This window comes from Cnephaeus nilssonii (assembly GCF_951640355.1).
Source record: "Cnephaeus nilssonii genome assembly, chromosome: 7".
NCBI classification, from domain to species: Eukaryota; Metazoa; Chordata; class Mammalia; order Chiroptera; family Vespertilionidae; genus Cnephaeus; species Cnephaeus nilssonii.
Genome location: NC_137078.1, coordinates 13909663 through 13936774, shown reverse-complemented (window position 1 = coordinate 13936774; position 27112 = coordinate 13909663). Strand labels below are relative to the sequence as shown.

General features: G+C 40.1%; 1 protein-coding gene across 9 annotated transcripts in view; it reads right to left on the bottom strand.

The window, feature by feature from the left end:
• The window catches only part of FARS2 (phenylalanyl-tRNA synthetase 2, mitochondrial), a 572601-nt gene that overhangs the window by 408589 nt on the left and 136900 nt on the right, over positions 1 to 27112 (bottom strand). The window lies entirely within an intron of this gene.

Genomic DNA, 27112 nt, shown 5'->3' with positions numbered 1-27112 from the left:
CCTTATTATTTTCCCATTTCTCAAATTAGAAACCTGGGGTTTAAGGAAGTTAAAACTTGACACTATTACACAGTAAGTTGTAGAGCCTGAATTTCACCCCAAATCTGACTCACAACTGCATCTTCAAGGCTTCACAGTTATTTCCAGGACAACATATAGATTATCATCTCTTTGGCTTCAGTGTAGAAAGCACCTACAGAGTCAGATGGATGGGATTAAGAACTGAACATAAAACATGAAGAGAGGCGCTGCAGTGGTTTCACACACTGAGACTGCTTTGGGCATCCTATATACTGGTACTTTGAGAAGCTTATGGTGAACATGCTCCATCTCAAGATACTTGTGAACGCTGGTTTAAACACTTTGAAAGTGATGATTACGATGTGAAAGACAAAGAACGTCCAGGTCAACTGAAGAAGTTTGAAGACCAACAATTACAAGCATTATTGGATGAAGATGCGTGTCAAACTCAAAAACAACTTGCCAGAAAGATTAAACGTTGCTCAGCAAACAATTTCCGATTGTTCACAAGCAATGGGAAAGATTTTAAAGGAAGGAAAATGGGTGCCACATCAACTGAATGAAAGACAAATGGAAAACCGCAAAGTCATAAGTAAAACGTTGCTTCAACAGCACGAAAGAAAGTCTTTTTTGCATCGAATTGTGACTGGCCATAAAAAGTGGATTTATTTTGAGAATCCCAAATGCACAAAATCATGGGTTGATCCAGGTCAACCATCAACATCAACTGCAAGGCCAAATCGCTTCAGAAAGAAGACAATGCTCTGCGTTTGGTGGGATCAGGAAGGTGTGGTATATTATGAGCTTCTTAAACCAGGTGAAACTTAATACTGATCGCAACCAACAACAAATAATCAATTTGAACCATGCTTTGATCGTGAAACAACCAGAATGTGCCAGAAGACACGGCAAAGTAATTTTGCTTCATGACGACACACGATCACACACTTCAAAACCAGTTAAAGACATGTTAAAAGATCTTGCCTGGGAATTATTAACCCACCCGCCGCATTCACCAGACCTTGCTCCTTCAGATTACCACTTGTTCCGATCGACGGCACATGCACTTTCTGAGCAGCACTTCAAAACATTCAAAGAAGTGGAAAATTGGGTCTCTGAATGGTTTGCCTCAAAACAAGAAAAGTTCTATTGGGACAGTATCCACAAATTACATGAAAGATGGGGAAAATGTGTAGCTCGCGATGGACATTACTTTTGAATAAAGCACTTTTGATGTTTCTCTTGAAATTATCATGTTTTCTTTGATTACAAAATCCGCCATTATTAACTGGTACACCTAGTAACATAGTGATGATTTATCCTAATTAAATTTTTATTGTGCAAGGTAAATAAACCCTTCAAAAATGATAATTAAGGTTTGCTTTTAGAATGCATTAACAGGTGCAACTGCATCAATGTGAACAGTCATTTGAGGGTTGCTTTGAAATCAAATGTGAGTTACAACAATGTTCTGCATCATTAACAGGAAGGCATTGTATGGTAGAGGCCATATCAAGTCTAGGGAGGCTGATATTTCTGTGGTGTTTATTATAACACCAACAATTGATACTGGGTAGCTCAGTCCTTCCCTCCTTAACTAGAGGAAAAAGAGAACCAAAGGACAGCAGTAGTAGAAATGTGGAAAAGAAATGCTTGAAAGGTGAACAAGTAAATACTCTTCATACAGATGAAAAAGGGAAGAAACATTGCTCAAACCCAAAAGTGCTTCAGAAGAAACCCTCCAGGGGGAAAAGACATGAGTTTCTGATATTGTTGCTCATTTTATAAAGCTCTAAAAGGTGACATGGCACAGAAAATAATAAAGACAAAACCTTAATTTAAGCAGCCCCTGTGGTGGCTGGGGGCTCATAAAAGGCAAGGTCCTTTAAGGGTACCAAACAGGAATATTTTAAAACATGTGAGATGCACAGGGGCACAAATTCATTGCATTTTATCTTAATCTTTGCTGATGAAATAATTCCACCTTCCAGCCTGAGATACTTGAGGCTAGGCAACAGGTTTGAGGGCTAGCCTAACCTCACAGTGAGAGAAAACAATTATGCTTGCTTTCTAAATAACCAAAAAATAAAAATAAAGAACAAGAAATTGTGGCAGCAGCATGAAGACAACATTTAAAAAGGTAAATCAGAAACAGATATAATGTTTGCAGATTACAAATATTTCTGCATTATAACATCAAAACAAATATAAGGTCACTTCAACAGCATTTGAAATTTTAACTAGTTTGTAAGCCAATTAGCCATACTTTATCACCAATTCAGTTAATTTTAGGTTCATAAGTCAATCTTTGCCTGAGGTAATAGAGTAGAAGTCTAAAGCCTATGGGGCAGCCCTTAACAGCATACTTGCTCTGAACAATATGCAATGCAAGTACAAGTAACATGAGTATTAAAGAGATAATCGTAGATAATGTTAATGGAAAAATACTGCTGGGTGATACAGCCAAACAAAATAGTTTAAATAGACAGGATGAGTACAAGAAAGAAATGAGTTCATAACTATGATTCAGATAATGCACACCAGCATTTTAATAAAGAACAAGGGGGGGGAGTGAAAGGAGTAGGAGCAGGGGGGAAAGAAAGAGGAGGAAGAAGAAGAGAAAAAGAGGAGGAGGAGGGAGGGGAGAGAATGGGGAAGAAAAGGAGGAGTTTTAAAACCTCAATAATAGTACTTAAATAACATTTTGAGGTTGATGTGCTTTGTCTTAGAATGAAGCTATGCTTACAATCTTAAAACATTTCTGCAAAATTATATTTTTAAATGTTTAATTTAGCTGTATAACTCTATTAGAAAGAATGTGACTCAAGAGATTACCAGTTTAATTAGATGGTTTTTAAACAATAGTCTCTGAGTAAAATGTAAAAATAATTCCTTGGCAGTTGAGGTGTGTCACAATAATAGAGCTGAGAAGTGAAAAGCTAAAGGTGCCCATAGAATACAAGTTGTTAAAGAGTTTCTTTTTGAAGGATTTTGAAATATCCTGGGGCCGAAAAGTGCATGCCAGACAATAAAATAAGGGACTTGGAGAGAAGAGATAGGCTCATTTAAAACTTTTCAGAATGATTTCACTGCAGATTACATGATATTGATGCTCTCTTCATTCTTACTTGCAAAATTATCAGCAACTTCCATACCACTCATAATGACTTGGTTATGAATGGACTCTTACAGCAAATAAAAGAGGTTCCTCGCTCTGTGTTCTCCTGGGTGGGAAGTAAAAAAGAGTGTGCTAGTGAACACTAACATGATGTTCAGCAGAAGAGAACTTTTATAGCTCAAAACTGATGGGCCAGTATAAAACCAGTGCCATCTAGAGAGGGTGTATTATCTTAGCACCCAAATACCGCTCTTTTCATTATTACTCATGAGTCCGTTTTTAAAAGATTTTTTTCTAACAAACTGTATTTACTAGATAACACCTTTTTTTTAAAGACACATATAACTGACACCAGGGTTATACTCACATGATAAAATTCAAGTTGGGTATTTATTTTTCTTTGCATCCTACTTCCCCCTCAGATTTCTCAGAGACAAGACAATCACAAAGACAGTAAGAGAGATTGTTCAAATTATTGATTCAACTCCTGTTTCTGAATTATCAATAGGCAAGTGCTCCTCTCACTGCCAAAGATAACTGAAAAGGCCACAGCAAGAACGTTTGGAAATACAGACAAAAATAAATATACAAAAAATTTGTTTACTAATTAATATACATACTAGTGTAAGGTGTCAATAATAAGGGAAACTAAGTGTAGGATACACAAATACTCTTTGTACTGTCTTTGTAATTTTTCTGCAAACCTAGAACTAGTCTAAAATAAAAATCTTAAAAAATTGAATATAGGGACCATATACTCCTCTGATTGAGATCAGCATGCTAAAGAGAGATAAAACCCAAACAGCAACACTTCAAAATCTTACTGTGAAAGAAGACAGGTTTTTCTAAACCAACTTAGGAGCAATAGGAAAGGGTTCTGTATAACAGGTGTGACCTCAAGAGTAAGGAACATCATCACAGTGCCTTCAACACAGCAGATGCTTTGCTCATTTCTTTTTAATTACTTAATTAATTTAGAACTGCCTCTTTAAGCATGCGCTGAGTTAAGAACTAAATCTCAGAGAAGGAAGTGGTAGTTTTTATCTCCAATTAACTTCAGAGACTACTCTCATCGTTTATCTCACTCCTGAAAATGTCTGTCCCACCTACTTTCACCAGGGAGGATATAAAATTGGTTTTGCCCTCTTCCTGAGAAAAGAGAAGTCATCAGATAAGAGAGCCCCCAACCTCTGGCCTTCTATTTCCATTCATGAATGCATTTGTCTCTGTAGTCATGCTTCAAACCTTCCTGCCCACCTTAAATGTTATGCTGGGTGAGGGAGGGGCTATATGCCTTTCTCTGGTCAGGCTCTTAGGCATTGTAACCCCTCTCCCAAAGACTTGATTACACCCAATCTCTTCAAATTCTTAGAAATCATCCCATGTCCCTTATACCTTTAATCTCTCTTCTGGCTGTTTTTCCTCAGTAAACATATTCAATTTTCCTGTTAAACAATCCACAAACAAAACTACCACTAATCCCAATTCATGCTACAGACTACCCTCTCTCCTCTTTACAGTTAAGTTGGTCATAATTCACAGTGGCGCCCTCCTTGCTTTCTTGTCACTAAATGTTTATATCCAATAGGCCTTATTTTCAGCTTTGTCCTCTTCTAACTCTGCTTACTCTCCCCTAGATGGAAGCAGCTAAACTCCTAGCCGCAACCACCACCTGTATGCTGATGGATCAGAATCTCCATCTCCATCCTTGACTGTGCAAGGGTCCATAAACATATACACACCTGCCTTGTGGTCATCTCCATTTGCAAATCCTCCAGCTAAACAGATCACAAACTAACCTAGCTCTCATGACCCTTACTCCAAAGCATTTCTCCTCCTGAGATCCCTAACCTTGGAAATGGTACCAAGAAAGCAAACCAAAATCAAATGCTTTCCTTTTCTCACCCTTCACTACATGCAGCCACCAAAGCCAGAAGATTCCACCTCCTTAATACTGTCAAATCCACCTTTTTCATATCTGTCATCCCGCCATTTTTTTTGCCTTGGTTTCTTGGATGATTATAAATAATCTTGTAATCAGTCTCACCATCTTCATTCTTTCCCTACACTGCTCCATGCCATGGGCTATTCTGCAAAATCCTTTTTCTAAAATGCCAATCTAACTGCATCACTCTTATGCTTAAAAATTATTAAAGACTTCTCATTCTTTTTAAACTAAAGCTAAAATTCCATAAGGTTACCTAGAAGGCATTTCATGAAGCAGTTTATACCTCTCTCTCTAACTTCAGTTCCTATCTCTTCCCCCTGCTCCAGCAAGTCCATAATACATGGTCTAGGAATTCATCCCACTCTTTTTTATCTTCATGCCTTCAAATCTGCTACTTCCACTATCTGGAACACAGCACCCCTTCACTGCCTGGATCACTTCAAATTTCTCTTTAAGATCCTTTGGTAAGGCCCACATGGCATGGCTCAGTGGTTGAGTATTGACCCATGAACTAGGAGGTAACAGTTCAATTCCCGGTCAGGGCACATGCTTGGGTTGCAGGCTCAATGCCCAATGTGGGGTGTGCAGAAGGCAGCTGATCAATGATTCTCTCTCATCATTGATGATTCCATCTCTCTCTCCATCTCCCTTCCCCTCTGAAATCAATTTAAAATTTTTTTTAATTAAAAAGATCCTTTGATAAGCCTTCTAATATTACCCCCAGGGATAAAGATTTCCTTTTTCTGCAAACAAAGGAATATCACTTAGGAACTTATTTTACAGCTAGAGGCCCAGCGCACAAATTCGTGCACGGGTGGGGTCCCTCTGGGTGGCCTGCAGAGATTGGGCCAAAACCCACAGTCCAATGCCGCCTGCAGCTCCTACCTGCCACTTCGCTCGCTCATCCCAGCCCCACTGTGCCTGCCGAAGGCTCATGCCCAATCAGTCCCAATCAGGAGAGGCTCACACTGCCACAGCAGTGCTTGCCAGCCATGAGCCCTGCCTCTGGCACTGTCCCAAGGGGAGTGGCCTGCGGGATCGAACTGAAACTGGCTCTCCAAGATCCCCTGAGGGGTCCCAGATTGCAAGAGGGCACAGGCCAGGCTGAGGGACCCCACCAGTGCACGATCGGGCCGAGGAGGGACTGCGGAAGGGCTCCAGGGCATGTCCAGCCCACCTCGCTCAGTCCCAATTGGCCAGACCCCAGCAGCAAGCTAATCTACTGGTCGGAGCATCTGCCCCTGGTGGTCAGTGCACGTCATAATGAATGGTTGAGCAGCCTTAGCATATCATTAACATATTACACTTTGATTGGTTGTTATGTTGTTCGGTCTATTTGCATAATACCCTTTTATTATATAGGATAATCCTGTTTAAGATGAGGTTTCTAAGAACACATGGTATCTAAACACAAAGGCAATCTATATCCAATTCACCTCAACCAAAACTTGTCACTAAGCAGATCACATCTGAGCCTCAGGGACAAGCCAGTCACTTGGAGAGTGACAGATAAAGCCTGTAACTCTGATGAATACAGCCCTCATATTTGCAGACCCACTGTTTATTAATTCTTGGTTCACAGATGAGAAATAAGTAAAATAAGCACTTATAAAAATAAGCACGTTCACATATCTTACCACAGAAATCCCCAAGCCTTCATTTCCCCTGAATGCAGCAAGCAAATTCAATTACATTATTAAAATCCAACTAAAGCATTTCAGCAAATATTAAGTATTCAAATCACTTTGGAGGAAGAATCAGATGTCTTAGTGAGATGAATAGACAGACATATTAAAGAGGTAGCAAGTGGATTTCAGCTGCTAATTTCCACAGCTTTTAATTTCTTTAAACAACTGGCCCTAAGTGAGATCTTCTACTGTTCATCATTTGAGAAGACTTGTGTTTGAAAGGGCCCAGTTAAATACAACTCTGTCCTCAGGTCTCTGTGGGATGTCCATTCCTGTTTTAGCTAATTGTTATTGAATCAGTTTTGTCATTCCCTGGATTTTTGTAACACACCACCTGCCAATTAATCAGGTTACAGAGATTAACACAGGGGAGGGAATGCATCAAAGCTCTGCACTACAAAAGCAGACTTTATTGTCCCCTGCTGTTTGTCTTATTTCCTCTCCTCACAAGAAGCTTTGTGCCACTGAAATAATGGGAAGATTTGAAACAGTCAATGTTCTGTGGTGAAAGATGTTACAAAAAAAACCCAAAACATTGGCGTCAGAAAGGCAACTTCTGCCAGGCTGGCAAGGATGCTATAGAAGAGAAGACCCTCAAGTTTGAAATGGACAAATTCCAAAGGTTTCAGAAGCTTTCCCAGGGAACCACTCCCTACCCCTCCGGAATCCCCCGGCCCCCCGCAACCCTTCCCCACCCTGCACTAGACCTTCATTTGCAAATTGGAACAGATCCTGCTGGACAGCATCGTCTTTCCAAATCTCCCCTCATGAAGCCTCCACGACAGAAACTTTCAAGATGAATATCTCAAAGAGGCTACTGAGTTTCTTGCTTAGTGACAAAAACCTATGTTCTCAAGAAGGCAGGTTCAGGATTATACTCAGAATAGCTAGTTGGTGCCCATGGGACTCCTCAGGGCTGTTTTCCTGGCAGGCCCAGCTGCACTCAGCTGCAAAGCCGGTAGAGTATCAGTGATTTCTGCCTCCTCCCAGGCCCCAAAGATCTGTGGATCCCCAAAATTTGGTCAGTTGGTTTGCCTGCTTTTTCAACTCTAACATATTATAACATGTATATTTGTTAGCACTTTTCTTCTACTGGGGTTCTCCTAGGGGTACTAATGGAAGAAGGAAATAGACTAATATCCTGCCAATGTCTAGCCTATACAGAGAAAACATCAGAAACTTCCATCCATCAAAGCAAGGAAGTTACATGAAGCTGTGCACAAACTACATGAAAGATTCAACATCTGGATGAGTTCAGGCAAAAAGCAACAATGGCAACAATAAAAAATACCCTGTCCTGATGTGAACTGGTTCTCATGACAACCACCATTTAAAGGAGAAAACTTCATCCATTCTCTGTCAACTTTAAAACTGCGATCTCTTGTCATCCTCTTCCTGGGCCATGAAGACAGATAAAGCAGAGAGAAAGGGATTGCATTTTTTTTCTTCAGGTACTTAAACAGCTCATTCAAGGTGCCAGTGGATGAAATGTAATAGGACTGAGACCCATCTAAATGCTATCACGTACTCTAAAGGAAGATGATAGAAGATGTACTAGTCAACAGAAGAGAGAGAAGTGGCTTTAAAAAAAAGTAGTACAGACCTAAAAAGTAAGACCCACAAGATATCTGATTCATATTGATGATGCACAGGTAGATCTATACCACACAGGAATTTAGGACAGACACCTATTTTCAAGATAAATATAAGGGTATGGGTAGGAGAGCTAACCTTTGCTGAGAATCTCCCTCTCACAAGGCATCATTCTAGGTTCTTTAACCACAACTCAGGAGTTGTCCTTGTTTTAATTAAGGAAATTGAGGGTCAAATAATTTCTCTAAGGTCCTCAGAGAGTGAAATTCAGAGCCAGGGTTTCACTCCCTCCTCAACAGCTTAGGAGATGGTGTTATTACCAGAATAAGAAGCTACCAAAAACATGTTCCATACATGATGCCAAGGCCCACAGATAGACTCAAGAGCCATCAACCAAAAGTTCAAGTCTATTGTTCGATCCTGTAGGGCAAGCAATGCATAATTCCTTACTTTATGTCCAAACAAAGGTTATTTCCTAGCAATTGACTAAATGGTTCACTAGGAATTTCTAAAATGTGGCATCCATTGAACAAAATTAAGGACTTATTAGAATTGGAGAGGGACTCTCAGTGTTCCGCTACAAAGTCTGGCTGCTCTTGAACAGGGTAATGGTTAATTTTATGCGTCCGCCTGACTGGGCCATCGGGTGCCCAGACACTTGGTTAAACATTACTTCTGAGTGTGTCTGTGAGAGGTCCTGGATGAGATTAACATTTGATTGAACTCCCCAATCTGAGTCGACCTCTCCCAACCTTTTGAAGGCCTGAATAGAATAAAAGACTGAGTAAGCTGAAACCGGTTTGGCTCAGTGGATAGAGCGTCGGTCTGCGGACTGAAAGGTCCCAGGTTCGATTCCAGTCAAGGGCATATACATTGGTTGCGGGCACATCCCCCGGTGGGGGGTGTGCAGGAGGCAGCTGGTCGATGTCTCTCTCTCATCGATGTTTCTAGCTCTCTATCCCTCTCCCTTCCTCTCTGTAAGAAATCAATAAAATATATTAAATTAAAAAAAAAAGACTGAGTAAGAAAAACTTTTCCCTCTGCATTCTATTTGTTATTTTATGCTTTCTTTTATACATTACATTACATTTTATATTTGTTTTTATTTTTTATTTCCCTCAAGCTGACACATCAGTCTTATGCTCGGACTTGGATTCCTACTGGAAGTCTACACTGGCTCTCCTGCTTCTCAGGCCTTTGGACTCGGACTGAAACTATACCATTGGTTCGGCTCTCCTTGGTCTGGACCTCTCAGCTTTCATAATCACGTGAGCCACTTCCTTATAATAAATTTATTTACATAAATCATATATATGTGTGTACACACACACACACTTATTTGTTCTGTTTCTGAAGAATCCTAACTAATACAAACGAACAACACAAATAAGCTCCTATAACCCTCATATACAATTTAAAAGTTGGAATTTCCACAATTCATAAGAAGAAAACTATCAGTAGATCTTCAGTGGTATCCTAGGTTGGTCATTTCAAATGCTAGTAGAGCCTTTTAGCAATAAACCAATGTCAGTTGTATCATTATGAATGAATTTTTGTGGATCACTTGATAAACACTATAGAATATACTGATACATGATAGAATCAATATTTAACAACTAGATTTTAAAATTGTATTTAAGACAGTATAGTTCAAATAAGAATCACTTATACCACTATTCCCAAAGCAGATAGTTACATATTCTATATGGTCCTATTACAAATTCCCTGAGATATAACACATCATTGGTATCACAAGTTCTTTCTGTACTAAATAGATGAAAGAGTTGGGGCAACTTAACTGAAGAGTCATTGACCTTATCTAAGAGTCCACATCCTAAAAATATTAAGAAATATCACCCTGGAGAAGGTAACCCAAATTCCCTTTGTAAAAAGTCTCTCACAGTTCTTATGGTAAGGAAGTTATTCTTTCCATTTGTCTAATGTAAATCCTTCTGTTTTGGTTTAAGCCTGGGTCATAAATCTTAAACAATACATAAAACAAATTATCTAAACCCCTGACATAAAACAGGCCTCCAAGAGTCACCTTTCAATGTATGTGTGGTAAGATCTGCTCCCCACAAGATCCATGCTACCCAACTCTGTACCTGAGTCCCATCTCCAGGTAGTTCTCTGCCTTATGATATTTCTAAACATAGAATAACTATTTCCATTCTTAAATCTGGAATCGTCACTACTCAGAAATGTTCCCTGCTTCAGGACAGAGGCTCTCAGACTTAGGCAGAAACTGTTCCCTTGACTTCCCCAACACATTCAACTCACCCTCCTGTTCTTAGACAGCCTCTGACTCTTAGCTCTGGACTTTGATCCCAACCCTTAAATCACCCCAGTAGCTGACATCTGGTAATTTCCAAGTTAGGCAGCATTCGCTGCCTTCTTATAGCCAACTTAACCCTAAATTATGCTGCTCTTTATGTAACTCACAACTAAACATAACCCCAGTTTAGTTCCAAATGTGATCCAAGAGAAAATTGCTAAGAGAATAAAGAATACATTTTCCAATTTACTACAGACTGAGACTAGGAATTACCGACATGGAGACTGAACTCTGTCCTTGACAATGACTTCTAATTTCGTAATCTAATACAAAAGAGCATATAATATTCCTTAAACTATTCAAAATGCTATGTGTGTGGTGGGGAGTGCGGGGGTCTCCAAATCTCTCAGCAGATTCTCGTATGGTAAAAGAAAAAGGTTAGAAATCATTGCTATGATGAATGCTATCACTCACATACAACATTACTATATAAAGACTATATAGCTGAAAAATATCATTGTGTTTAGATGACATATTAGTTTAAGAAAACTGTACCTTACCTTTCAAATTCATTCATATTCACAAGTTTACAATTTCACAGAGAACTCCCCAGGATGAATCAGGAGGATGACATTAAACAGTAAGTCAAGGACAAAGCCTCAGAAAGCAGATAGCTAAGGTGCCTGTTAAAGGCCACACTATCAGTCAAATAGCAGGAGTGTTATCTTTTACATCTAAGAGTAAACTCAGGCACCTACACATACAGATTGCTAGCTGGTTTTGAGACTCCCTAGGAAAGAAAACTCTGATTAGTACTGCACGTGACCCTACCAAGCTGAAAATGTGAATTATGCCACTCAATCCATACAAATAGCTTTCAGTAAAGAAATGTGGTCTTTAGCAAGATGGGAAGTCTACTGCGAAGCAGCATGTCACTATGAAAATATTTGCTACTTTCACACTTCAGCTAGTACAAAAATATTGCTACTATAATTATGTGGATTCAGTAAAACCTACTGATACCCTTTTGGCCTCCAACTGCAAATGTTGAATATAAATGGGAATAATTTTCCTGAGATCTTGGAGGGATGTGATTAGAAAATATCCATCTGTTTTTTCCTCTGGATGCTATATTGGTTCAGGAGCACAAGCTTTTACCCTTCAAAATATCCTCTATCCTTTATACATGCACTAAGAGCCAATAACTGAAGAGCATCTGCAGTGTCAAAAATATACTTAGGACAGTGAAACAAGGAAAGACATAGAAGCAGCAGCAGGAGAGCCTAGGCTGGGCTGCTTTGGCTCACTGGGAAGTCAGAGAAAAGGGGGAGTTGGAGACAGGTTCAGGGAGTTAGTCCAGGACAAGCTGCCACTGCTCATTGCTCCCCTCTTTGCGAATCTCTTGGGGTCCCTTGGAGTTTAGGAGATAGTGCCCGTGGGGGAAGGAGAGGAGGGAAGGAATGGCAAGGGCATGCTCTCTGGAGGGAAAGCGCACTGGGACCTTCATTTTCTGGAGTTTTAAAGGTTGGGAGTTTAGGGAAGGTCTTAGGGGCAGAACAATAGAATATTCATCAGCTTTATGCTGATGTACCAAAATGAGATTTATTCTCTTAATTTGTCTGTCCTTGGGTGTGGTTGGTAAATGGCACTAATTGGATTTCTGTTATCTGTCTCCCTGAGTAGGGTAATTTGAGCTATTTACTCTCAGGTTGAGGAGAATTGCAAACCATTTATTCTTAAGTATCCTTGGTTTAGGGAAGATAGGATTTACTAGGTGGCTGTAAACTGCTGTTTAACTGTCTTAACTTCCCTATTCTGCTTGTCCTGGAATTTTCCTAGCTTCTTACCATGCTATAACATGCACTACCTAACTTATATTCAGAATTTTTAAATTAGAATCAAGAAAAAAATGTTTTAGTCTTCCTAAATGTGACTTTCCCTAGCAACCTTTTTATTGGGTTAATAACAACCTATCTCCCCAAAACTTATATATATTCAGAACAGGGAACAAGTTGATTGTGCCAGTTGCCAATGTACTGCCTCTGAGTCACAAATCAATCCTTCCTTGACTGCTCTGTAAAAACTGGGTTGGGCCCTTATTTTTCTTTTGCCCTCTGGCACAATGTTAAGCTCTGTCAGGAGAGGTCACTGGAGAGACATTACAAAGGGACTCTTGCTGGATCCCAGGTGCCCTGAAATGTAAGCAGCAGCACTCAGCTCCCCAGGTGCTCCCACAGCAGCCAGTTGCTTCCCCCAAGTACTCTTCTTAGGCACTTACACAGCAGAGTGCTTCCTGTAAGACACCTCCCCGGAAACAGCTTTACCTGAAATCTAGAGAGCAGATTTCCAGCAAATGCCAGAGTGTGGATACCCAGCAATTCCACCAGCATTGACACCACTACCACCGAGCCAGGGCTCACTGCAGAGTTCTCTTTACTTCTTACTAACCCATCCCTTATTACCCCAATTCTTTGTTTTGTACTTAATAATTCTTGATTGAGTTACTGTGTGGTTTCTGCCTTATAATCCAGCCCTGACTGATACATCTGCTTCTCTGGAAGGCTGGAGCATGAAAAATAGTTGGGAATGCCCATCCAGAAAAGCTGATAGGTGGAACTGTCAAGCAGTTTACTACGTTGGCTGCCATCTTTTACAGAGTATTAGTTGGAAGACTAGGACAAGGGAGACACCAAATGCCACATCTACCAAGTGCTACTCTGTACAGGACCCTGGGTTAGAGACAGGAGGCACAAAGAAGGTCCAGTGAAACGCTTAAGGAACTGACTAACCAGATGGATACCATACTAGACAAACACAAGCCAACAATTCAAGGTAGTAAGTGCAGAAAGTTCAATGAGGGTTATGGGCAATAATGTTACAGGTCGGTGACAAGCTCTCAGGTTAAGGGGCTATTAGTTCTAACTTGTCATAAGCAAGAACTAATTAACTGCAGAAGCCCTGTGCCACAGGAAACAGACTGGCCTCTCTTTAAATGGTTCTCCAACCCTCTTTGTCCTCCAATAATAGGGTATTACTCAAATCCAATATATTGTAGACTCCTGGCTGCGATCAGTTGCCTTTCTGTTCACTGTCAAGAGATATACTTAAGTAAACATTAGGTAGAGAAAACCAATTTTAAAAATTAAAGCCATTTCAATTCAAGTGTGTCTTTAACAGGGGGAGTATTTCATAAAAGATTTTAAAGAAGAGATTAGGAAAACATGGTGACTATAATCTATCAAGGCCAAATAAAAATTTCTTCAATAAAGCCTCTCTGCATGAGGCTATTAAGGAAACCCAATAATCACATGGTGGAGAATAAAACCCTGTCATTTACTGAAAGACAGAAAAGTGATTCGGGACAGAAAGCAGGAATTAAAGAGGCTACCCTTGGCAAAACTGAGAGAGTAACAGTGGGGAAGCTTGGAAAAGAAGCCTAAGAACAGGAGGGTTCTAATGAACCATCTGGAAAGTGGGAGAGAATATCAAATATCATTAGAAAATGATAAATGAGAGTGGTTTCTTTAATAAGGATGAATCACAAAGGATTTCGAAAGGGTTGTTCAAAATGAAGGATATCCACGCCACAAGGATTGAGTCATTATAGGCAAGGAGCACAACCCCTTAAACCACCCTCCTATAGGAAGAATAGTGAATGACAGTGATTTTTTTTTTTTTTTTAATGGGGCCAAGGATAGGATAAAAGATAAACTTGACACAAACATCTTGATGAAGTAGTATTTTGGAAATGTGTTGTGGTCAACATTATATCAAAAGCTTACTCCTCTGTACACTTTCACTCATCTTTTCTATAAAAACATTCTCCTTTGTTTCTGAGCAAAGAAAGAAAGGCTCATCATGAATAATCTTAAATTCAGGAGGAAGAATTGCTTGCATATTTGTGAATGTAAGAGAAAGAATTGGATAAACTGGCCCAGAGGAAGTCATTAGAGGGGAATGAAGACACACGAGAGAAACAAACACTGCAGCCAGCAATAAAGAATAAACTAGAAAGGCTGCCTCCTACACAGTCCTTCAGTGCATTCGGAGAAACTGTGCACAGAGCTCAGCTGGTGAGACAGGACAAGGCATTGCCAGGGACAAAAGAAAAATATAGCTTCCTTGAGTAATGATCTAGGTACATACTTTTTAATTAATATATTTAAATCTCATTAAATAAATACATGATTTATATGGGCTTCTGCTGGTAGGTCTGTCAAACATGAAATCTGCTATTCTTTATAAGATAAATGTCTCAATAAATGTTTTATAAAATTTTAGTTTTGAAGCTATAGAATGCTGGTTCTCAAAATTTATCTCAAAAATCCTTCTATGCTCCAAAAATCATAACATTTTGCATCATTTGCAAACAATGATGATTGCAGATACCACTCACCCTCCTTTTACCTCACAGGTAATCACTGTCATGATTTTGGTGTTTATTATTACCATCTAATTTTTTCAAACCTACCTACAAATTCATCTAATAAAAAAATACTGTTTGTGTGATTGTGGGGGGTGTGTGTGTGTGTATTTTTGTGTGTATGGAGAGAAAGAAAACTGGAAAAAGTAAAACAAAGACAGAGAGACGTGAGCAAGTACACAGTGAGAGCACATGTTGTTTGGCATATTTTGAAAATCTATAAAAAGATATAGTTTTAATATCAATCAATTTATTTTTCTTCCAATGTTGTATTAAAACCTCATGCATGTTGACATAGGTATTCTAGTTTATTTATGTTGGGTGCTATAAAGTATTCAATGTACAGTGTACATTGTTCTTTTTAAAAATTTTTTTTTAAGAATGCCAGATGATGGAGTATATGATTTTTTTTAAAACTGGAAATCACCAAATACCTATACAAAGTGATGGCAACTAATACACTCCACTAGAAGGGTATAGACTTATGGTTCTTCTAGATACTTGGTATTGTCAGGATTATTAATTTTTGCTAATCTAATGGGTCTGGAATAATATCTGGTCATTTTAATTTGCATTTTCTTGTTCACTGATCAAGCCGGTCCTTATTTATTGGCTGATCACGTGTCTCTTCCATCAATAAATAGGCTGTTAATGCCTTTTGCCCATTTTTCTTTCTTTAAAAAAATTATACAATAAATCATTCATAAAAAGTATATAAATATATCATAGTTCAAGAATAATAAAAGCACATACATGCGTGCTCAGTACCCATATCCATTTTCGGAAGAGAGAACCATGCCAAAACTCTGCAGCGCCTTCATGCTTGATCACAACAGCCAGACTGCTTCTCAGGAAGGTAACTAAACTGAATTCTAAATTACTCCCTTGCTTTCCCTAAGGTTTCCACATATGCATGAACCCCTAAATAATATATTGGTTATTTTCCCCATTTTTAAACTTTATATAAATGCAATCATATAGTGTAAGTTCTGTAACTTTCCTTGCCTAATAGTATTTTCTGTATGTATTCGTGTTGATGTATGTAATTGAGGCTTACTCATTTTCACAGATACGGCACTCACATAACATTGTATACATATACCACAATCTATTTATCTGTCCTACACTTGGTAGAAACGTGGGTTGTTCCAGATTTTGGCTAACACTAACAGTGCTGGAAACATTCTCACCTATCTGCTGAAATAAGCACTTAAGAATGTATCCAAAGAATACATACATATATGGGAATGGAATTTCAGGTGTAGGTTTTTATATTCCCTAAGAGCATTCCCATGGCTCCACATATTGGTCAACACTTGGTATTGTCAGACTTTTTTCCCTATTGGATTCTTCTTTTCATACTGAGACATTTTTATTTGATCAACCCTAATCTTCTTAGTTATATACAAAGTAAATACCTCCATGCAGCCTGTTGCTTGTCTTTTAACCTAATAAATGAAGTCTTTTATTAGGCAGAACTACCTTAGGATAGTCATCTTTTTTTCTCATTAAAGATTTTTTTCCATTAAGGATTTTTCTTGTTTAAGATATTCTATTGTACCCCAAAATTGATAATGATAGTCTATTTCTTTTCTTCTTTAACTTTTAAAGACTTACTTTTCACAAAAGAAGTATGAATATATCCAAAACTGAATTTTGCATTTGGTGTGAGATAGATACCAATTTTTTCCATATAGATAACTGTCTCAGCAATTCATGTAGATTCCTTACCTCTCCATTTATTTAACATCATTTCCATTTTATAATAGTACTAGTGGCCCGGTGCACGAAATTCGTGCATGGGTGGGGTGTCCGACTACATGGACTATTTGGATTTTGTATTCCACATCGTTCATGTACCATATTTGATTTTACAATTTGAAAAAGTCAAGGACATTGGTCTTGATCTGGAATTTCTGCCTTAACTATACGGTCAATGTCATCTTCTGTTCATAATTTGGATTCACTATCTAATGTCAATAACATGTGAGCGTGAGGCTGTCCATGTTTCTGAATTTCAATGACATGGATTTTAGCTATTACTTTGCCAAATAAATGGAATTTACATATATCATTTAAAAGAATATTCAGCTTAATATTAAAAACTCTGGCTGTTTTCAACTTTTTACTAGCGTTGTAAATGGTTTGTAATATCTGCCCATTTGGGGTTGCATGTCATGGATATGAATAAATCGGGCTTGCCATACCTTGTTACAATTGCCAAAGCATCCTGATATCACAGCTCCATATTCCTGGGACTACTCTCAAAAGAAGATGGAAGTATATCATTTTACCAATCGTCACATTGTCAATTTCAGATCTAGATGTGAGATAATCCATCAAACCACTATATTTTTCAACTCGCAACTTAGATCAGTTTGCTTTAATAAAATTTATCCGATTGGCCTCCATTTTTTAATATGAATCCACAAACTGTTGAGTTAATTTTCAGGCATTTAAAATAGGATTGAACATGTACCGCACAAAGAGATGAACCCCATAATACTGCATTTGACTCGTGTCCTTACATTTTGTCTAGTATCATTGTCAATTACACTGTAGTCTCTGAGTCTTAATGCAATATCTGTTCCCCAGCCTTTTTCACCATGTGGAAAAAGAATAGGATATGTCATTGCATCTAATGTAGGAAACAGGATACTGATTTGTTTCATTTTAGTGGCATTCGGATTATTGGGATCTGGTTTACAATGAATGAGCAAGTCCCTTTCAAAAGGGGGTTCTCCATCTTCGTTTCTGAATATGACGGCAATTTCGGTTACACGGGGAGAATTATATCTACGTGGATCACTGTTATGATTGTATTTAATCACGATTGTTACTTCCATGGGAGCAATACCTTTTGCTGCTGCTTCAGATTGGGCTTCCTTTTCTATCTCATGTAGCATCTTGTACGATTTTGTTAATTCACTTATTTCATGCATGAAGTTTTGATGTTGATCATGAGTTTTTCTGAGCAGCCCTCAGAAAGATTGCTAATCTTTTACTTGTCGCTTCGGCCATATCGAAAATATAGAGTTGAGCAAACTTCCGAGAAACACCATCCGAAGGATGTAAAGTCCCATTACGGTGATAAACTTGTCCGTGTATTCTAAAACAGTATGACCCATATCCTGCTGGTGATGCAATATTTGCACCCATGGAAGCAAAAGCAAAAGAACTACTTATTGAACGAATATTTTCCATGTAATTTTTACTGTCAGAATCTTCGTTTGCCATTAATCTTTTTAAATATGCCAGGTATTCTGGAAAATGTATATCATTTGGACAAACTTTACCTTTGTTACAACATCGAGTAAATTTTCCATCAGATGGTTTTTCATCAGAGAAATTTAGTGATAGGCAAAACTGACATCTAACAGTCATTCCACCACAACTATGTTTGAGAATTGCATCCTCATGTACTCCATTTTCGCTGAGAAGACAGTTCCTACCAGTATTGGCAGTACTTGTTGATGACTGTTCTTTAGACATATTCTGTCGTCGCCGCCGCCTTCTTTCAACTTCAGAGGCACGTTGATCTTTAGACATTTTCTGTTGATGATGCTGGCTTCTTTCGGCTTCAAAGCTACTTTGTGCCAATAGTTGCTCGTCGCCGACGTCGCCTTCTTTCAGTTTCAGAGGCACGTTGGTCTTCAGACATTTTCTGTCAATGACACTGGCTTCTGTGTCAATAGTTGCTCTTCAGACATATTCCCACCTCCCTGCTGTCAGGGTCTGGGATGCAGGTGAATGAGAGTCCTGGCTGTCAGGCTGCTGAGAGCTGGCTGACCAAAGGCTGATTCTGGCTGATTCTGTGGGGGATGGGACTCCCTCCTCCCTGCTGTGATAGTCTGGGCCTTGCCCACTGGGACACAGCATCAAGTCCGCCTGTGCCAGGAGACCCAGAGTCAAGTCCCCGCCCACTTGCAAGTGCCTCAAAATCCCTTGAGATCCAGATCTGCCTGCGCCCACGCAGACGGATACAGCATCAAGCTTCACGGAGCCGTGGGACCGCCCCCCCCACAAACCCCCCATGGCACACGGGGCCTAAGGGAACCCCGGTGGAAGCCCTGCAGAGCAGTAGCTGAGACCCGACCCCCTGCGGGGCTGAGGCAACTCCTGTGGAAGCCACTGGGCCCTGCCCTCTGGCTAGGCCTCAGGAACCCTGGTGGCAGCTTACAAAGTGGCTGTCAGGCCTCCGCCCCCCTACAGGGCCACGGGAACTGGAGTGGCAGGCACACAGAGCAGCCAGCCCCATGCCCCCTGTGCGCACTGACATCTTGCGACAGCTTTAAGGCACGAGGGTTAATTTGCATATTACCTCTTTATTATATAGGGTAATAAATTCCCAAATATGAGTAGAGCTCTTTCAGGGTTTTTTTCTTGTCTAACCTTGTGCTAACACTAAATTATCTTAATAACAAGAGCATTATATTCTTGATGCCTGGGAAGGCATGTCCCCTTGCACTGGGGTGCTCTTTAAAATTGTTTTGGCTATCCATGAACTTATCCTTCCTATGAATTTGCAGATCAGACCTTCAACTTCTCCAAATTACACAGTGGACATTTTTATTAGATTTGCACTTGAATTTAAATTTATAGATTGACTTTAGGCAAACTGCCATATTCAGTACAGCTCTCCTTTTTTTCTTCTTCATTTATGCCTTTTAACAATATCTAATAATTTTATATATATATATATATATATATATATATATATATATATATATATTAAACATCTGCAACAATTAGACATCAAAGTTTTAGATGATACTATGAATTAAATCTTTATTATATTTTCTAATGAGTTATAACTTGTGGTTAAGGAACATATCTATATTGTCTTTATACCCAACAACTTATTAGTTCAAATAATTGGCCTGTATATTCTATTCAGTTTTCTAGGTAGACCTATCATCTACATATGAAGCACCTTCATTTCATGTTTTCCAATGCTTATAATTTCTATTTCTCTTTGGTTTACTGCATAAACTAGATCTGCCCACACAATGATGAATAGACACAGTGATGGCAAGTAATGCTGAAATGTTGCTAATTTTGATAGAACTGTTTATAATGTTTCACCACAAATTATGATGTTTGCTGTGAGCATCTGATAAAATAATTTATAATGCTGAGGAAGTTCCCTTCTATTCCCAGTTTGCTAAAAGATTTGTCATGAGCCATTAATGTAATCAAATGCATTTTTATTTTATTTTATTTTTTATTTATAATAAATCTTTATTGTTCAGATTATTAGAGTTGTTCCTCTTTTTTTCGCCCATAGCTCCCCTCCACCCGGTTCCCACCCCACTCCCTGCCCTTACCACCCCTACTGTCCCCATCATAGGTGTACGATTTTTGTCCAGTCTTTTCCAGCAACCCCCCACACCCCTTTCCCCCCGAGAATTGTCAGTCCACTCCTTTTCTATGCCCCTGATTCTAATATATTCACCAGTTTATTCTGTTCATCAGATTTTTTATTCACTTGATTTTTAGATTAACTTGTTGACAGATATGTATTTGTTGTTCATAATTTTTATCTTTACCTCTTTCTTCTTCTTCCTCTTCTTAAAGAATACCTTTCAGCATTTCATATAATACTGGTTAGGTGGTGATTAACTATTTTAGCTTTTTCTTATCTATGAAGCTCTTTATCTGACCTTCAATTCTGAATGATAGCTTTGCTGGGTAGAGTAATCTTGGTTGTAGGTTCTTGCTATTCATCACTTTGAATATTTCTTGCCACTCCCATCTGGCCTGCATAGTTTCTGTTGAGAAATCAGCTGACAATCATATGGGTGCTCCCTTGTAGATAACGGTTTTTCTCTTGCTGCCTTTAATATTCTCTCTTTGGCATTTTAATTATGATGTGTCTTGGTGTGGTCCTCTTTGGATTCCTTTTGTTTGGGGTTCTCTGCGCTTCCTGGACTTGTAAGTCTATTTCTTTCACCAGGTAGGGGAAGTTTTCTGTCACTGTTTCTTCAAATAGGTTTTCAGTATCTTGCTCTCTCTCTTCTTCTGGCACCCCCATAATTCGGATGTTGGTACGCTTGAAGTTGTCCCACAGGCTCCTTACACTATCTTCATATTTTTTTATTCCTTTTTCTTTTTGCTTTTCCAGTTGGGTGTTTTTTGCTTCTTCATATTTCAAATCTTTGACTTGATTCTTTCGATCCTCTAGTCTGCTGTTGGATCTCCGTATATTATTTTTTATTTCAGTCAGTGTATGCTTAATTTCTAGTTGGTCCTTTTTCATATCTTCGAGGGTCTCGCTAAATTTATCAGCTTTTTCTAGAAAATTCTTGAAAAACCTTATAACCATGGTTTTGAACTCTATATCCAGTAGTTTGCTTTCCTCCATTTCTTTCATTTGTGACCTGTTTCTTTGTCTCCACATTTTGGCTGCTTCCCTGAGTTGACAGAGTGGCTTTGTGTGCTAGGTGTCCTATAGGGCGCAGTGGCTCAGCCTACCCAGTTACCTGAGGTGGACACCCTTGGTGCACCCCTTTGTGGGCTGTGTGCACAGTCTTGTTGTAGTTAAGCCTTGATTGTTGTTGGTATCATTGGGAGGAATTGACCTCCAGGCCAATTGGCTGTGAGGATCAGCTGTGTCTATGATGGGAGAACTTCTGTGCTGGAGACACCCTTATGAGATAAGACTTGCTTCAGTGGGGCTTTGGTGCTCACTGAGTCTGCCCCCTGAGTGTGTCCCTTATGGCTGAGGAGTTGTAATCTGGATGGTCCCACTCTGACCCCTGGGTACACTGGCTCTTGGATCTCCAAGGAGGTGCTAATTTAGCCTCTGCCTGAGGCCACCCAGCAGGAGCTACGGAGAGATCTGCAGATTCCTTCTCTTTGTTTGGGGTTTGGAGGTGCCCAGATGAGGCCCAGCTGTGAAGCAATGCAAGCTGCTGCGGGACCTTGGGCCTTCTTTTGGATTTTCTGGGTCTCACTGACTCAACTGCAGTTTGTTAGGTAAGGTTAGAATTCAAAGGACCAGGCCTTTCATATGCAAAAGCCTCTGCGCTCAACTTGGATGGGGCAGAGTCTCAGGGTGGAGTAAACAGCAATGGCTTCGTGGGGCGGGATCTCAGGGCGGAGCAAACAGCAATGGCTTCGCGTCAGCCCTGCCCTAAGAGGCCCCTGGGTCTCAGTGTCCCGCGATATTCGCTGCAAGCACCTCTGAGAGAAAGCCGCCCTCAAGTTTCACCCACTGCCAGACAGTCCAGTTTCTCCCCGTATGAGTCTGGTACCCAGAGCCTCACCCGGAACTGGAGTTCAGAGCAGTCGAGAGCTTGTGTCTCCTTCCCAATTGAGAAAGCCAGCCGCATCCTCAGTTGCTAGCCCTCTCTGCACGCGCGCCTTCATACCTCTGCCTTCCGCAGCTCCTATGAGTCTCAGTGTGCTTTTCTCTTTCCTTCTAGTTGTAGAATTTCCACTCAGCCAGCATTCCTGTGGTTGTGGATGATTTTCGTTTTGTCTTTTAGTTGTAGTTTTGAAATTGTTGTGCGAGGCAGCAGTTTAGGTGTTTACCTATGCCGCCATCTTGGTTTCTTCATCTCCAATGTGTTTTTAATGTCATAAAACATTAAATGGCATCAAATTACTCTTCTACATCTATTGAGTAGATCACATGCTTTATCTCCCTATATCAGTTAGTATCTATGTATATATATGTATATATATAAAAGCCTAAGCAACAGAATGACCAAACGACTAGTCCACTGGTCGCTATGACGCACACTGACCACCAGCCAAACTGTGGTGCTCCCACAGCCAAACTCCAGTAGCCACCCAGCCCAGATCAGCCCCACCAACCTCCCCTCACCCCAGCCAGCCGGCCCTGATCGGCCCCAAGCCCCAGTTGGGGCAAGAGACAGCCCCAATCAGCCCCAATCGCCAGCCAGGCCACAGGACCCCACCCATGCACAAATTTGTGCACTGGGCCTCTAGTGGTATAATATAATACAGCTATAATAATAACACGGTAGAGTACAATACACCAAATGAATTAAATTTTTGCAAATATTTCATTTAATAATTATATATCTGTATATTTAAAAGAATCTATGTTCACAAAGATGAAGCTACTAAAATGTTTTTTACCTACTTTGCATATTAACATGTCTAACCTCATAAGCTGAGCTTGACCAGTCTCTTTTTCTATTCTCTGAAACAGACTGTACAAGTCTTTTGAATTGGTTCAAAACTCAAATGTAAAATCAGTTCATACTGATGAAAAAGAGGCTATTAATTCTAGATTTAATTGGTTTCAGCTTTCTATTGCATGCAGTTGTATGCTCTTATGTTTAATACTAGAGGCCCGGTGCACAAACTCATGCATGGGTAGGGTCCGGCCAGCTGCCTTGATTGGGGCCGATCGGGCCGGGCCGGTCAGAGGGAGGGGACCCGGGAGGTTGGCCAGCCAGCCCTGTCCCCAATCAGGGTGATGAACTCTTTTAACTTTTTCTTGTCTGTGAAACTCGTTATCTGGCCTTCAATTCTAAATGAGCTTTGCTGGGTAGAGAAGGGCGAGGCAAGAAATATTCAAAGTGATGAAGAACAAGAATCTGCAGCCAGAGTGACCTTCCTTTTAAAAGGACGCGGCTACTCTGGGGGGCCGAGGGTTCGGTCTCTGTGAAACCCAGGTCAGTCTTTGCCTCAGGTGAGTGGAATCACTGAGGCCTATTTGAGAGTCACCAAGGCTGGGAGCGTGATCTAAGAACAGTTAAAAACACATTCGTGAAGGGATTTTATGGGCTCTCTCTCATCAAAACGTCCACGTGTGTCTGTGCTACACCAACAGGGTTGCTTTAACACTGAATCCTCTATCCCCAAGCCCACCCACCTCCAGGAGTTGGTGGGAGGTTGCAAATGGTTGTGTAGATGTGACCAGTGCCAGGTGACCTGGCGGGTGTCAGCAGCTCCACAGTCTGAGCCTGGGGGGGAAGGAAGACAGGCTCTGACATAACCACCGTGCAGAGGATTTGACGTCATCGCCAGTGGCTTCAGAGCTTGTTGCTATTTTGTTTTATTTTTTATCTCCTTTTCCCTTTAAACTTCACCAGGTTGCCTGTGTTCAAGAGAGGAGCAGCCTTTGCAGCCTCCTCGGCGGAGAGCACGCCTTCAATCTGGGTTCACACGCAGCCGGACAGTGTCCTGTTTAGAAACACGCGTGGGTCTTGCATTATTTGTGCTATTACCGATAAAGAGGGTTTTAGATTCTGGCACATGTTTCCTGCTTATCCATGAGGGCAGGAGGCCGAGTGCATCCACAGGCACAGCCACAGTTCTTCACTCACTCACAGGCCTCCATCCAAGGGCGGCGATGCAGGCGCTTCACACAGGGAGGGTCGGGCAGCAAACCCAGAACACAGCCATTGTGGTCCTGCTTTTCCCAGACCTTCTGGCTCAGTCCCTATCTTCCCGCTCGGGGTCTGTAGCACTTTCCTCTTGAGGCGGATTCAGGCGTCTGCAGGACATGATGTTTATCACACGCTGTTTCTCCATGTGAGTGGTCAGCACGGGGGTTCCTGAATCAGGCTTCCTTCGGCATTATGGTGGGGGATGGGGACAGTATGAAGGTGTGAACACAACCCGTGTGGACTCCTCGCTGAGCGCCTTCTGTATATCTTCTGTATACATGGTGGGCGTCTCCTCAGAAGGGTTGCCTACAGCTCAGTCGCATGCTCCCTGTATCTGCGACCAGCAGGTGGGGGGGCCCAATCGGGGAATGGGGCCACTCGGGGGGAGGGGCTTCAGGAGTTTGGGGGGAACCAATTGGGGCCTGGATCAGGCTGGTTGGCTGTCTCAGTGCGTGTCATAGAAACCGGTCTTTCCGGTCGTTCTGGTCATTCTGCTATAATGGTCGCTGCGCTTTTATATATATAGATTTCCTGCCTCCTGGTTTTTGTTTTTTTAATCTTAATAGTTATCCTCGCCAAGAAACCATGGATCATCTCAAGGCTGTTTGATACCTTCTTACATTCCTGGGCCCAGTTCCTATTTATTATATATATTTTTTTAATTGACTAGCTGATCCCAATGTTTTCCTTCAATCCATTTCTTTGGCCCTTTATTAGGAAATTTTCAAACAGATACAAAAATAGAAAGGATAATGATTCCTCATGTACACAACAATTAATAATTCATGACCAACCTCATCCCCAAATGCCCATTCCATATTATTTTGAATATTATTTTGAAAACCCCAGACATGTGAATATTACATTCACAGGTAGTTCAATATGTATCTCTAAAATAAAGTGACTTTATAAAAATATAATATCATTATCAGACCTTTAAAAATGAACATAAAAAAACAACTACTTAGATTCAAATATTCAGTTAGTGTTCAATTTCCAATGGTCTCAATTTTTTTTTCTTTAAAGATGTCTTTTTTGGTGTGATCCACACATAGTGATTCTGTCCATACTTTTATTTTATTTTTTTACAATTTATTTAAAGCAATGGAGTCATTTATCCTGTAGAGCAGTGCTTCTCAAACTATGATGAAGCAACAGTTTTAGATTTCCAGTCTATCTTGAACTGATACAGGTCCTACTGCACATACTAGTACTACTAAACAGACTGAGCACTTGCAACTTATCAGGAGCATTAATACCGGAACCAGTTCATATGCTATTCAACAAAAGAAGCCCACTAAAAATGTGCTTAAGTATGTTGGCTTAAACATATCTAAACACTAAACATTGCTTACACATTTTTACTTTTGATTCTTCTATTTATTTCATTGTGCAGATCACCTCTTGGTTAGTAGTGCTATAAAATTTCCCACAGGCTGGATTTTTCTTATTACATTTCCATGGTGTAGTTTAACATGTTTCTTTGTCCTCTATACTTCCTATAAATTTGGTAGTTAGATCTAAATTTTGATCAGATTGAATTCTAAATTTCCTGGCAAGACTTTACAATTAGCATTCTATTTTTCTATCTGGAGATATCAATCTGGCTGCCCCACTTTTTGTGAGTTAATGGTCATCAGTGAACACTTTATTACTAGTACTTAATGTCAAAGCCTCTGGTAAATATGGCTGTCCAAAGTATGTTCCCTGCCCTAACCGGTTTAGCTCAGTGGATAGAGCGTCAGCCTGCGGACTGAAGGGTCCCAGGTTCGATTCCGGTCAAAGGCATATACCTTGGTTGCAGGCATATCCTCAGTAGGGGGTGTGCAGGAGGCAGCTGATTGATGTTTCTCTCTCATCGATGTTTCTAACTCTCTATCCCTCTCCCTTCCTCTCTGTAAAAAAATCAATAAAATATATTAAATAATTTTTTAAAAAAGTTTGTTCCCTGAGAAACTCTAAGGAAGCTCTCCTCTTCCCAGGCCCACTGCTTTCCTCTACTACCTCAGTTACTGACACAATGCAGATCTTCTAGCTATCAGTTGTGAGTTCCTACCCATTTGGGAAGACCTTAGGGAGTCCTGGTCAGGTGGCTCAGTTGGTTGGAGCATCGTTGTGTATACAGAAAGGTCATAGGTTCAATTCCCAGTCAGGACACATACCCAGACTGCAGATTCGATCTCTGATCCGGGTGTGTACAAGAGGCAACTGATTGATGTTTATCTCTCATATCAATGTTTCCCTCTCTCTCTCCCAGCCTCTCTCTCTAATATACCCTCAGGTAAGGATTTAAAAAAAAAGAAAGAAAGAGAGAAAAGATCCTAGGGAGACCTTGTCACCCCATTGTCTTCTAGAATCTGCCTGTGGTTTTGGGTTGCTATTCCAGAGGCTATATCTGTTTTGTAAGATTTGGGATTATTAAAAACTTTACAGCCCACCTCCCTTGTACTTTTTTAGAACAATGCTGCTTGCTTTTAGCATCTTAAATTGAACACTTAATTCATTACCTTCCAGAGTTTTTAAAAATTTTAGATAAATATATTTAAAACTAAATATACTGCAAAACTAAATATACTGTACATTTTTAACTACATCCTATCCATTTTGCTTTACTAATGTTAACTGTAATCATATTATTTAAATGGGATCTACCAAATTTCTATGTAATAAAGTTTTCT